This window comes from Brassica napus, chromosome C2 (genome assembly GCF_020379485.1).
Source record: "Brassica napus cultivar Da-Ae chromosome C2, Da-Ae, whole genome shotgun sequence".
Taxonomy (NCBI): domain Eukaryota; kingdom Viridiplantae; phylum Streptophyta; class Magnoliopsida; order Brassicales; family Brassicaceae; genus Brassica; species Brassica napus.
The window spans coordinates 37,316,839-37,327,359 of record NC_063445.1 but is presented as its reverse complement, the minus strand read 5'-3'; positions in this window follow the sequence as shown (position 1 = coordinate 37,327,359).

The window sequence follows — 10,521 nt, the reverse complement described above, 5'->3', positions numbered from 1 at the left end:
TGAAGGCAGAGATTGCAGTGGGGATGTTACATCCGGGAATGGCCACCTTCTCTTGATTGAAGTGGGCTATGTAGCCTCGCAGGGGTTCAGCCCGATGCTGGAGGATTTCGTATAGACCGTCAAAGGTTTTCTCCAGGTCTCTCCTGCTGGTGAATTGCTCCACGAACTTGTCACAGAGGAAAGCGAAGGAGGATTTGGACCTGGAGGGTAGGTTGATGTGCCATTGCAAGGCGGGTCTGATTAAGTTGAGCCGAATCCATTGCACATGATAGCTTCGCACAACTCCTTTGGAAGTGCTACAGCGAGCATCCTTTATCTGTATTGGGCGACATGATCGTCTGGATCGCTGGTACCGTCATATGTCTTTATGCTGGGAAAGAAGGATTTCTTGGGCATCTCGATCAGGGTGATCTCATCCGTGAAAGGAGTATCGACGTAGGAGTCGGGGTTGCTTTTCCGAATGGGGGAGCTACCCTTGGGAGCCCCATAGATTGTATGGTGTCGAGCCTCTTGGAGAACATCTGCTCCAGGTAAGCAGCCATAGGAGACTTCGTCTTTGCTACTCCCTCGAGTGCTTCCTTGTCGGGTTCCGGCTCAGATTCGCTGTCTTCTATGTGGTAGATCCGGGCACCGTTAGGTTTCTCGAGCGTTGTTGCGTCTCCCTACGACGTCCTAGGCGGGAGAGTCGCGTCTGTTCCAGAGTTAGGTGTCTCCAGAGTTGGCATGGGTCGGATTTGAGTCCAGAAGCGATGCTTCTTGTTACTTGCCGTGTTGAGGACTTGATTTTTATCTTGGAGGATTAGATTCTCCGATTCGAGCTGGCTGAGCTTCTCGGCGCTCTGCTCCAATTGTTTGGAATGTTCGTCGATCTTCTCCTTCAGGCTTTGGACTTTTGAGGAGAGCTCGGGATTCTCCACAACCTCTTCTCGAGCTTTGTGCAGCTCGGTTACTTGACTTTGTAGACCATCGAGTTGCCTTTGGAGCTCGGCTTCTCTCAGGGTAGCTTCGGGTAGCTCGTTTTGCTCATCCACCGTCATTATCACGTAATTTAGATTACTCCCCTCCTTCTAGCGCCAAACTATTAGGGGATATTTGTGTAGGATCTGTGTGAGTACCACAGAACGTTGGATGAGGCTTTGTATTTCGTATTGATTTGAAATGAATTAGACTTGAAGAGATGTTTTATTGAGTAAACAAACCGGAACTACAATAGATTGAGTCGGAACCCTAGTTCTAGCCGCCTAGCTCTATTCTCAAAGTCTTCAAGTGTCGATCCCTTGTTCTACGGTTTAGGCTCCCCTTGTATAGTTGTCTTGAGGTCGGCTTTAGTCAGTTTAAGTAGGTTAAACTCTTCCATATTCGGAAATATGGAAGGTTCTCCATATCAGAAGTTTTCCTTTTCTCGGAGGAAGAGGTGGTCTCTGGGACCGGACCCGGAGTGATTCCTAGCGGGGACCCAGAGTGCTTCCTAGCCAGGACCTAGGGCGTCTCCTAGTAGGGACCTAGAGGCCAGTGTCCTGTCTGGGGTCTGGAGGAATTCAATACCTGATTATTTTTCCCCAACAACATGTTCCAGGTTCCACTCTTCAACTGTGAGTGGGCCAACAAAGGGCATGGTGTGAAAGAAGAAGAGGGCTTTACGCTTGTGAACCTACATATAAACTAGTCTGCTTTTCGCCAATATCCCCATATTATGCCGTCTCAAGCAAGACAAGTGTTTTATTCCAGAGAAGATGACTCATCACCTTGGTATGTAGTTATGAAGGAGCCACCAAGGGGATACAATGAGTTGGAGACAGAAGCAGAGTTTGTTGCACCCCCATCATCCATTCAGCACTGTGAAGATTTAGAGAATGAAGCTTCTGATGATGAGAGTTTCTGTGTTAGGGATGATTGCGAAGGGATGTACAAATTGGATTAGCAGTTAGCAGATTAGTAGAGTTAGGATTAGTAGTAACAAATTAGTAGAGATAGGATTAGTAGCAGTTTATAATAAATCTCTCTTATGTTTATTTTCAGAGTCATCACTAAGAAAGGCAATCACATCATTCCAAGATGCAGCAAACGTCAGAAAGGCCTTGACGCTACTCCCATTGAGGGGATACCTACGATCAGAGGAAAGAAAATAACTCAACATACTAATGCTCAAGGAAACTTGCGGAAGATGGTCAGGGAAGAGGCCAGCCATAAAAGACAGCGTCCATCACCTGCTCAAGTAAGAATAACTGAGGAAGAGACTGGGTATGTTCAGGATGAAGAGCCAAGGTATGTTCATGATGATGACCCTGATGCTTGGAGGTATGTTGAAGACCCTGAGGACGAGCTTGAGAAAGAAGACAAAGAAAATACTGAAGAAGCAGAAGCAGAAAAAGAAAATGAAAATTCTGAAAAAGAAGAAGCATATCCGGTAGGATCCGAACCAGAAGTTGAAAAAGAACAAGAAAAATGTTTAACAGACCAGTCAAAGAACAAGAAAAGGAGAACTAGAGGTCCAACAAAGATGAATAAAGTGGCTAAAAGGCATGAGGAGAAGGTGGAAGTTCAATTTAACACCTTTGGTGAGAGAGTATGTACCAGTACTTGTAGACGATTGGAGGCACCTTGATGACCAGACAAAAGATACAATGTGGGAGGAGGTGCATATCTTATATGATAACTTAGGAAATTATTGCAGGTGAGGTTCAATTTGACATAAGATTGGTAAAAGACGTCTGTTTTCCAGCAAATAGGTTGCGTTTTTAGAGCTTCAAAGTCAAGGCTAGTTAAGAAACTGCGTTCTACAATGAACACGAAAAGTCTACGATGCTTTAAACCAGGCAACATTCGCAACGACTCAGTTTGTATAAAGTGGGTGAAGAGTAAGACTGATCTCTCTTTCAAGGTGGTTTATTTTAAATCTTCCCATTAAAATAAAGGTTTGCTATAGGAACGAAGTGACCGGTTCAGAGATATGAGGATGCGTCAGATTCCACACACCACCAGTCGCAAAGGAATGGGTCGCCTTGGTGATGAAATGGTATGTCTCTGTGTTGTAGTGTATTGGTGAGTTTAATACTATTTATGCCTTAATTTCTTCGCTACTTGTAAAAGAAAAAGGCATCTAACCCGAGTAAGATTTCTAGAAGCAAAATCTGGATAGCTGGACATACCCATGGAGATGGAAGAACCGTGAGACCAGAGTTTCAAGAAACAATTGTAAGAAGTTATCAAACCTTTATCAGTTATACTTCGTAATATATATTGATTGATACCCATACAAGTTTGATAACATGAACAAATTAAAACAATTGATAGTGAGACGGGTTCAAACTTCACTATTAGTGTTAAAGAAGATTTTCTGAGTAAGGTTCTAGGTAAAGACAAGAATGGAAGAGTCAGAGGAATGGGAAGCGGGATTACTGCTACCAAGCTTGCTTTATTACAGGCTAGAGATGCACATGTGCAGCAGCTTGAAGCTAAGCAAGCATCATTTGTTAGGGGATTTTTGTGTAGGATCTTTGTGAGTACTACGGAACGATGGATAAGGCTGGTATTCGTATAGATTTCGTATAGATTTATAAGAAAGAAGGTAGAAAGAGACGTTTTATTAGATCAAAGAGCTGGAACTACAACAGTTTTGAGTAAGAACCCTAGTTCTAGCTGCCTAGCTCTAATCTCTAAGTCTCTAAGTGTCGATTCCTTGCTATAGGGTTTTGGTTCCCTTTATATAGTCTTCTTAAGGCGGGCCTTAGTCGGTTGGAGTAGGTTAAACTCTTCCATATTCGGAAATATGGAAGGTTCTCCTTAGAAGTTTTCCTTTTCCCGGAGGAAGGGGGTGGTCCCTGGGACAGGACCCGGAGTACTTCCTAGCGGAAACCCGGGCGTCTCCAAGCTGGGACCCAGAGGCCGGTGTCCTGCCTGGGGTCTGTAGAAATTCTATACCTGAGTATTTTTTCCCCAACAGTTTGCCCTTTATTGCTCGATTTCGTCATCGAACTCGGGGAATAACATGTGCGCTCAAGTCAACTGGAGTTGCTCATTCTCAGCAGGTTTTTCCTAGGCAGGACATCGCTCTAGTAATCCTGCTGTCCCGGGTTCCACCCAGGCCGGAGCCAGACTCTGAACCCGGGGGAGGACCAATTCCCTGATAACAGACCGGGGTCTGGCGCTATTTTTTGAACCGCTGATTTCTTGTCAAAAATGGAGAAGCTCTGGGCTTCTAGTGGCGTCTTCGAGACGGTGGAGCCTGGAGCTCTGGCGATTTATGAAGAGGAGGCCTGAGTGCTTGATGCGTAGAGGCAGGTCTGGATGCTCCGAAGGGTACTTGAGTTTTTTCTTTTGGAGGTAAGTATCTTTTTGCGAAACTTCCCTTTTTAGGGAGGATTTTCCCTTTATTTTGCAAGGACCGATTTTCCTTTGTTGATCTCGTCGTCTACGCACGGATGGGGGACCTGGATATATATAAGGGCTCGCGATATCCTCTGATCAACCTCAACCTAATTTCAGCGCTGACTTCCGGCTGATAAAGATGAATCCCGAACTGCTCGCGTTTCCATCCTCACTCGTGGGCGGTCGTCCAAGGCCACATCGTCTTTTCACCGATCCTTTCTCATCTCTTGTCCCTTCTTGGAGAATGTTCCAGAGGCTGACAGTGAGGCGGTCCCGATGGCACCTCTGAGACGGCGCCATTCCTGTTTCTTTGATGATGGTCCCCGTTCCGGGATCCGAGAAGGAGAACTTGCAAACATGCGGAGGAAGTATGCGATTCATCCTTCAGTGGGGATGAGGAGCCTGACTGAGTTCGAGCGTGCTCTAGATGGAGGAGCAAGGGAGATAGCTATTTATGAAGCATATTTGGAAGCTGGCTTCCGAGGCGTTATCCCTTCCCTTATAGGCGAAATATCCTCTTTCTTCTGTTTCTGTCCTTCTCAACTTACTCCCCTTACTTGGAGGACTTTAATGGCTATCCAAGTACTCGGGGAACTTCATGGAGTTTCCGTCGTGGTAAATGAGATTATATAGTCGTACTACTTTGCCCTTCTGGTGAATAAAGCGGGGGTTCTATCATCTTCGATCCCGCAAAGGCACTCCTTTAGTCGAGGAGCCTTCAAGGGGTATTAGGGGCAACTACCCCTTCGGGGATAACTAGAGCAATCGATATGTTTTCGTGAAGATCCAGGAACCTGTTGGTTACCCCACGTCTTGGCGTACCGTCGGTAAGTCCTTTTTTTTGTTCGATCCTTCAGTTTACCGTTCTTTTTGGTTCTCGTTGATTGACGCTTGGTTCCCGCTTATCAGACGTGTCTCGTTCGGTTTCCTTTGCTGGAGAAGCGGTAGCGAAGCTTATAATGGGAGGTCCTCGGCGATATCGATGGGTAACTTTCCTGGTGAGCAAGGAAGCCTTGCGTCATAACCGCGTTTGGGGTAAGCCTTCCCTTCTATGTTTTCTCCTGATAGGATTCCGTTTTCTTATTTCCTACGTTGCCTTTTCTAGGGAACATGGTTAATCTCCCAGTATTGGCCATCTATGATGAGCACCAGAAGGCTAAAACTCGGAAGAGGCGTCCACTTTATACCCCTCCGCCAAGACTGTCAAGGGCTGCTTCATTACTTAATGGCTCATTTTCCACCTCGTCAACGGGTGCTGAAGCCGTATCTAATCATGACCCACTGGTGAGGTGTTCTTCCTCCATAATCAGGTGCAGAACATGATGGCTCGCCGGGATTTGTTGATCCAGCAAGTGAAAGTATCGGCCAGATGGGAGCTCATGAAGGAATGGCTGGAGAAGCGAGTGGAACACTGCGATCCTGAAGAAGAGTATCGTCGACATCTGTCCTTACCCGGGGGAGCCGACCAGCAGGCGGGGAGTTTCTCCCGGGTTGCCACCCCGAGATCTGTTGTGGGGTCACGATTCCCAGAGGATCCTTCTTTCTGGATGATTTTTGTTTCTGAAACCCTGGCTTTTGTTGAATCTCCTTGTTTTGAATAATGGCTCTTTGTAGCCCCTTTGGTTTTTGGAATGATTGGCTCTTTACGACTCTTTTTATGCACTGTTTCCTATTGCTTTGCATGCTCTGATGGTAGTTCTTTGAATTTTAAAGAGAACCTTCCCCGCCTGTTTCTTGGTTGGGGCGAGGCTCATAGCATATGATTGCTTCTTATCCTCTTCGTAGGCTAGATAACTGGATCCTGGGAGTGAACCACTCTTCCTGGGATACGTCGGGAAAATTTCAGAGGTCATCTATGGATGTTGGGGTTGCCCCGGACATGGACATTACGCAGAGACCAGAAGGTAGCCTAGGAACCCATAAGTTATAGCTAGGACCTGAGAAATGGGCTCTGAGCCCGGAGGTTTCAAGTTTTCTAGAATGTGGACTCTTGGAGTCTAGAGATTGATATCGTAACCCGGAGGTCGCATAAGAAACCGGAGGTTGTCTGGGAATCCAAAGGTTTTCCTTTAGACCGAGAGGTCGTAGGGGAACCCGGAGGTTCTCTTTCAAATCCTGAGATCACGTCTGGGACCCGGAGGTCGTGGGGGAGCCCAAAGGTTCTCCTTTAGATCATGAGATCGCATTTGGGACCCAGAGGTTCTCCTAGACAATGAGGTCTTATTTGGGACTCGGAGGTCGTTGGGGAACCCGAGGGTTCTCTTTTAGATCCGGGGATCATGACTGAGGCCCGGGGGCCGATATGGGAACCCGGAGATTCATTGATAGATCCAGAGATCATAGTTGGTGTTGGGGAAAAATATTACATGAAGAGATTACTCCAGCTTCCGGGTTCCTGGTCCAGCTTCCGGGTTCCTGCTCCGACATCAGGTTCCTACCTCCGGCTTCCAGTGTCCTACCTCCGAACTTGGTTTTGGGGTCCTTGTTGGAAAAATACTTAGGTATTGAATTCCTCCAGATCCAAGGCAGGACACCAGCCACCGGGTCCCTGCTAGGAGACGCACCGGGTCCCTGCTGGAAAGTACTCTAGGTCCGGTCCTTGGGACCACCCCCTTCCTCCAGAAAATGGAAATATTCCGATAAAGGGATCCTTCCATATTCCTGAATATGGAAGAGTTTAACTCTATTGGCCGACCAAAACCGACCTACAGACGACCTCCACTATAAATATAGGTCTCTAAACCTAAAGAAAGAGGGGAGACGTCCATGACCAGAGCTCACCAATTTCACAGCCGCCAAGGTAATATTCCACACCTAGAAGACCTTCTTCTTCAACACGCCTATGACAGGCTGATCCCGGAGATTACTATCAACCAGATGGAGATATATACTCACTGCAGCACATCTACAACTCTACTTACTGGCTCAGGCCACGATCTCCAGCTCATCAGCAGGGTTCCTCCATGCTCACTGAAGCACCTCGACACATCAAGCTTACTGCAGCATATCGAAGATCTACCGTCTGTTCCGGCCATGTGCCCTCTAAAACAGACAACTCCTACCAACTACAGAGCTACGTGCTCCCATCCCTATGCGTCCACGAGGCTACGTTCCCATTAGGCCATGTGCCCACTAAAGCCACATGCTCCCAAGGCTACGTGCCCATCTAGGCTACGCGCCTCCACCAATACATGAACTATGAGCGGCTTCATCCCTCACTGAAGGGTACGTAGGCAATCCCCACTGAAGCATACAGCTATAAACCAAAACACCTTCCATGGTCCCGTGCGTAGATACCCAAGGACCGACCCTGGTAACCAGAACCATCAACAACAGATCAGGAGGCACCCAAGGACCGACCCTGGTAGTCGGAACCATCGATCATAGATCAAGAAGACCCTGCGATCTTCACTACCGATAGGCGGCCCCCGCCTAACGACCAATTTCCCCTGCTGCTACTAAGGCACCGACAACCTATACTGGCCCATACCCATATGGCAGTATCCTAAGAGCAGGATCTCCTGGTTTATCAACTATCGAAGCAGGAGAATACACTCAACGACATGTCTCCTTCCTCCTATCATCCGTAGAGCTGAGCACGGATCGCTTGTACACAAAAATACTCTAACAGTTTGGCACTAGAAGGAGGGGCAGTCATATACTACGTGACGATGTGATAGGTAGGAGGAGCATTACACGTATCCTCTCGAGAATTTGTCAACCCCAGTCACCTGGGGGCAAGAAACAACTTCATCTCACCAGACCCATGGTTCGCACAGCTGGAAATACCTCCCCATGGGAGGATAGCACCATGCTAACATCAATAGAAAGATTCAACGCAAGAATCACCTACGAGTCCCTGCTAGTTCCTGATGGTTCCAGGTCTCAGCCTCAAAACCGACCTCTACAATCTTTGGTTCCTGCTGGTTTCGGGTCTTAACTATATGTCAAGCCTCTACAACTTTTGACCCAACGCGAGCAATCATCACCAACATCAAATCAGCAGGTAACCAACTGGCAGCAATCCAGCAAGCCCTGGACGCCATCAATCCTTCCAAGCTTACAACTCTGCCACATACGAGAAAGATACGAGGTCCTCAAGCAGGGTATAACATCTTCCGGCCGGGTTTACAACTTTGACGAATTCCAAAAGCTGGAGGAGCCAGAAGAGGAGTTCCTCAAAATATTGCAGGCATACCAGACAACCACTAAGAGGTAACTAGAGAACCACCTTTCTCTTTAAGTTCTAGAATCTAAGTGATAATGGAATCCTAGATAAGCCTGATAGCTAGGTTGATAGAACGCCTTTGAGTACTTATCAAATTCCATTGGAGTCGTTCCGCGAAAGGAACCCTGCCCAAGGGCCGGGAACACTGCTGCTCTGCCTCCTGCAAAGGAGCCAAGGAAAATGCTAATACTACATCAAGGAGTGCTGGTCTTCATACCCTCTACTCATTTGGAGCAAATGCGAGTGAAAGAAGTAGGAGAACACATGTTCCTGCTACTATTCATCCAAAAGGAAAATCCAAACCTCTGGATTCCAGCATCTAGATTCCGGATCCCAGCTTCCAGGTTCCAGATCCAATGTTCCGACCACCTTACTACCGCTTTTCCTGGCCATGTACCCTGATATACCTCTAAGGAAGACACGACCATGAGGAAAGCAGGGGCGGATGAGCTAAGCGTTAACCCAAGGGGCTACACGCATCAACAACTCCCATCAACATGCCCGTGGCAAAGGAGATTCAAGACAAGGCGAAAGTCATCAAATAACGTCCAGAAAACGCTGAGAGTGGCTCACCCAAGGGGATGCAGGGAGCAGCCTGGATGTTAAATGACATCGTGAAACACTGAGAGTGGCTCACCCAAGCGGCGGCACAGAGCAGCTAGAACGAGTCATTGAACGACGTCTACAAAGAAGGAAATCCAAGGAATATGAGCAAATCAAGATCCGTGGATGATCAACAGCAGGAGTGGACTAATCATGTCCTAGTATGCATAAGAAAACGCTAACCCATGTGAAGCAAGAGAAGAATCACCTCATCCTGGAGAACTCCTGCTATCTAAACAACCGATTCTGGCTCCAAACCTAGGTCAATCCTGCCTATGAACCAATCTGGGTCAAAGATCACATGAGATCATGTCAACCCATACTCTCCAAGCCTAGGGACGGAGAAGTACTGTCACTTTACCTGAAAAAATAAAAGCACACAGGGAGTGCCGTCCTGGTGCAAAGAGCAAAAATATTGCTCCATACGCCAAAGGTACAAAGGTCATTGGCAAGGCAGACAGAAGAGCTCGCCAACATCCGAGAACCTCCATGTTTCAGAAGGGTCTACCCCTAAATCTTTGGGTTCCAAGAGAACCAGTTCCACAAACTTTGGGTTTCTAGGGGACGAAGCCCACAAACCTCCATGTTTCAGGAGGATAAATTCTAGAACCTTCGGGCCTCAGGAGGATATCTCTGTAATCGACGGATTTCCAGAAGATACATCCAACATGACAAAATGGAAAGACTTGAGACCAGCTAAGAGTACCAGAAACTGCTGGAGCACGCTTCCCACAAAGGTTCTATTACCACGAAGCTGTCCTATAGACCTTGAAGATATTCCAAACGGCTCCACGGAAGCAACAGGGGCAATCTCGACAACAGCCCACATCCAATCAACATCGAGAGTGGTCCATCTCCGGAGGACAGAGTGCGATGTTGTATTAAGTCAATAAATACTCTGAGTTTGAGACAGCAAAACAAAGATTCACCTCCGGGTGCATTATCTACAGATCCTCATGTGTCAGAGCATTAATTCCTCGAAAACTCCAGGAAAAATCTACAGGTCCAACAGCATCAGAACATGAAGCCCTTGAGAGCCTTAGATTCCGGAGAAGAATCGTTAGGGACAACAAGTCCCTACACGATGTACGTCGATACCACACTAGGTCCCCGAAAATACCAAATTCATCTTGTGTTAGATATTGGTTATCATAATTAGGGTTTTTGCTTACAGTGGGTGGTGGTTCCGGATGGATGTCGATCGACGATTGATGTTTGTCGTCGATCAATTTGTTGTTGGCTCTGTCGATCGACTCGTGTATTTCTCTGTCGATCGCCGCGCGTCTGTCTGCTTCCCTTATTCGACTGAAGCGAGTTCCTTT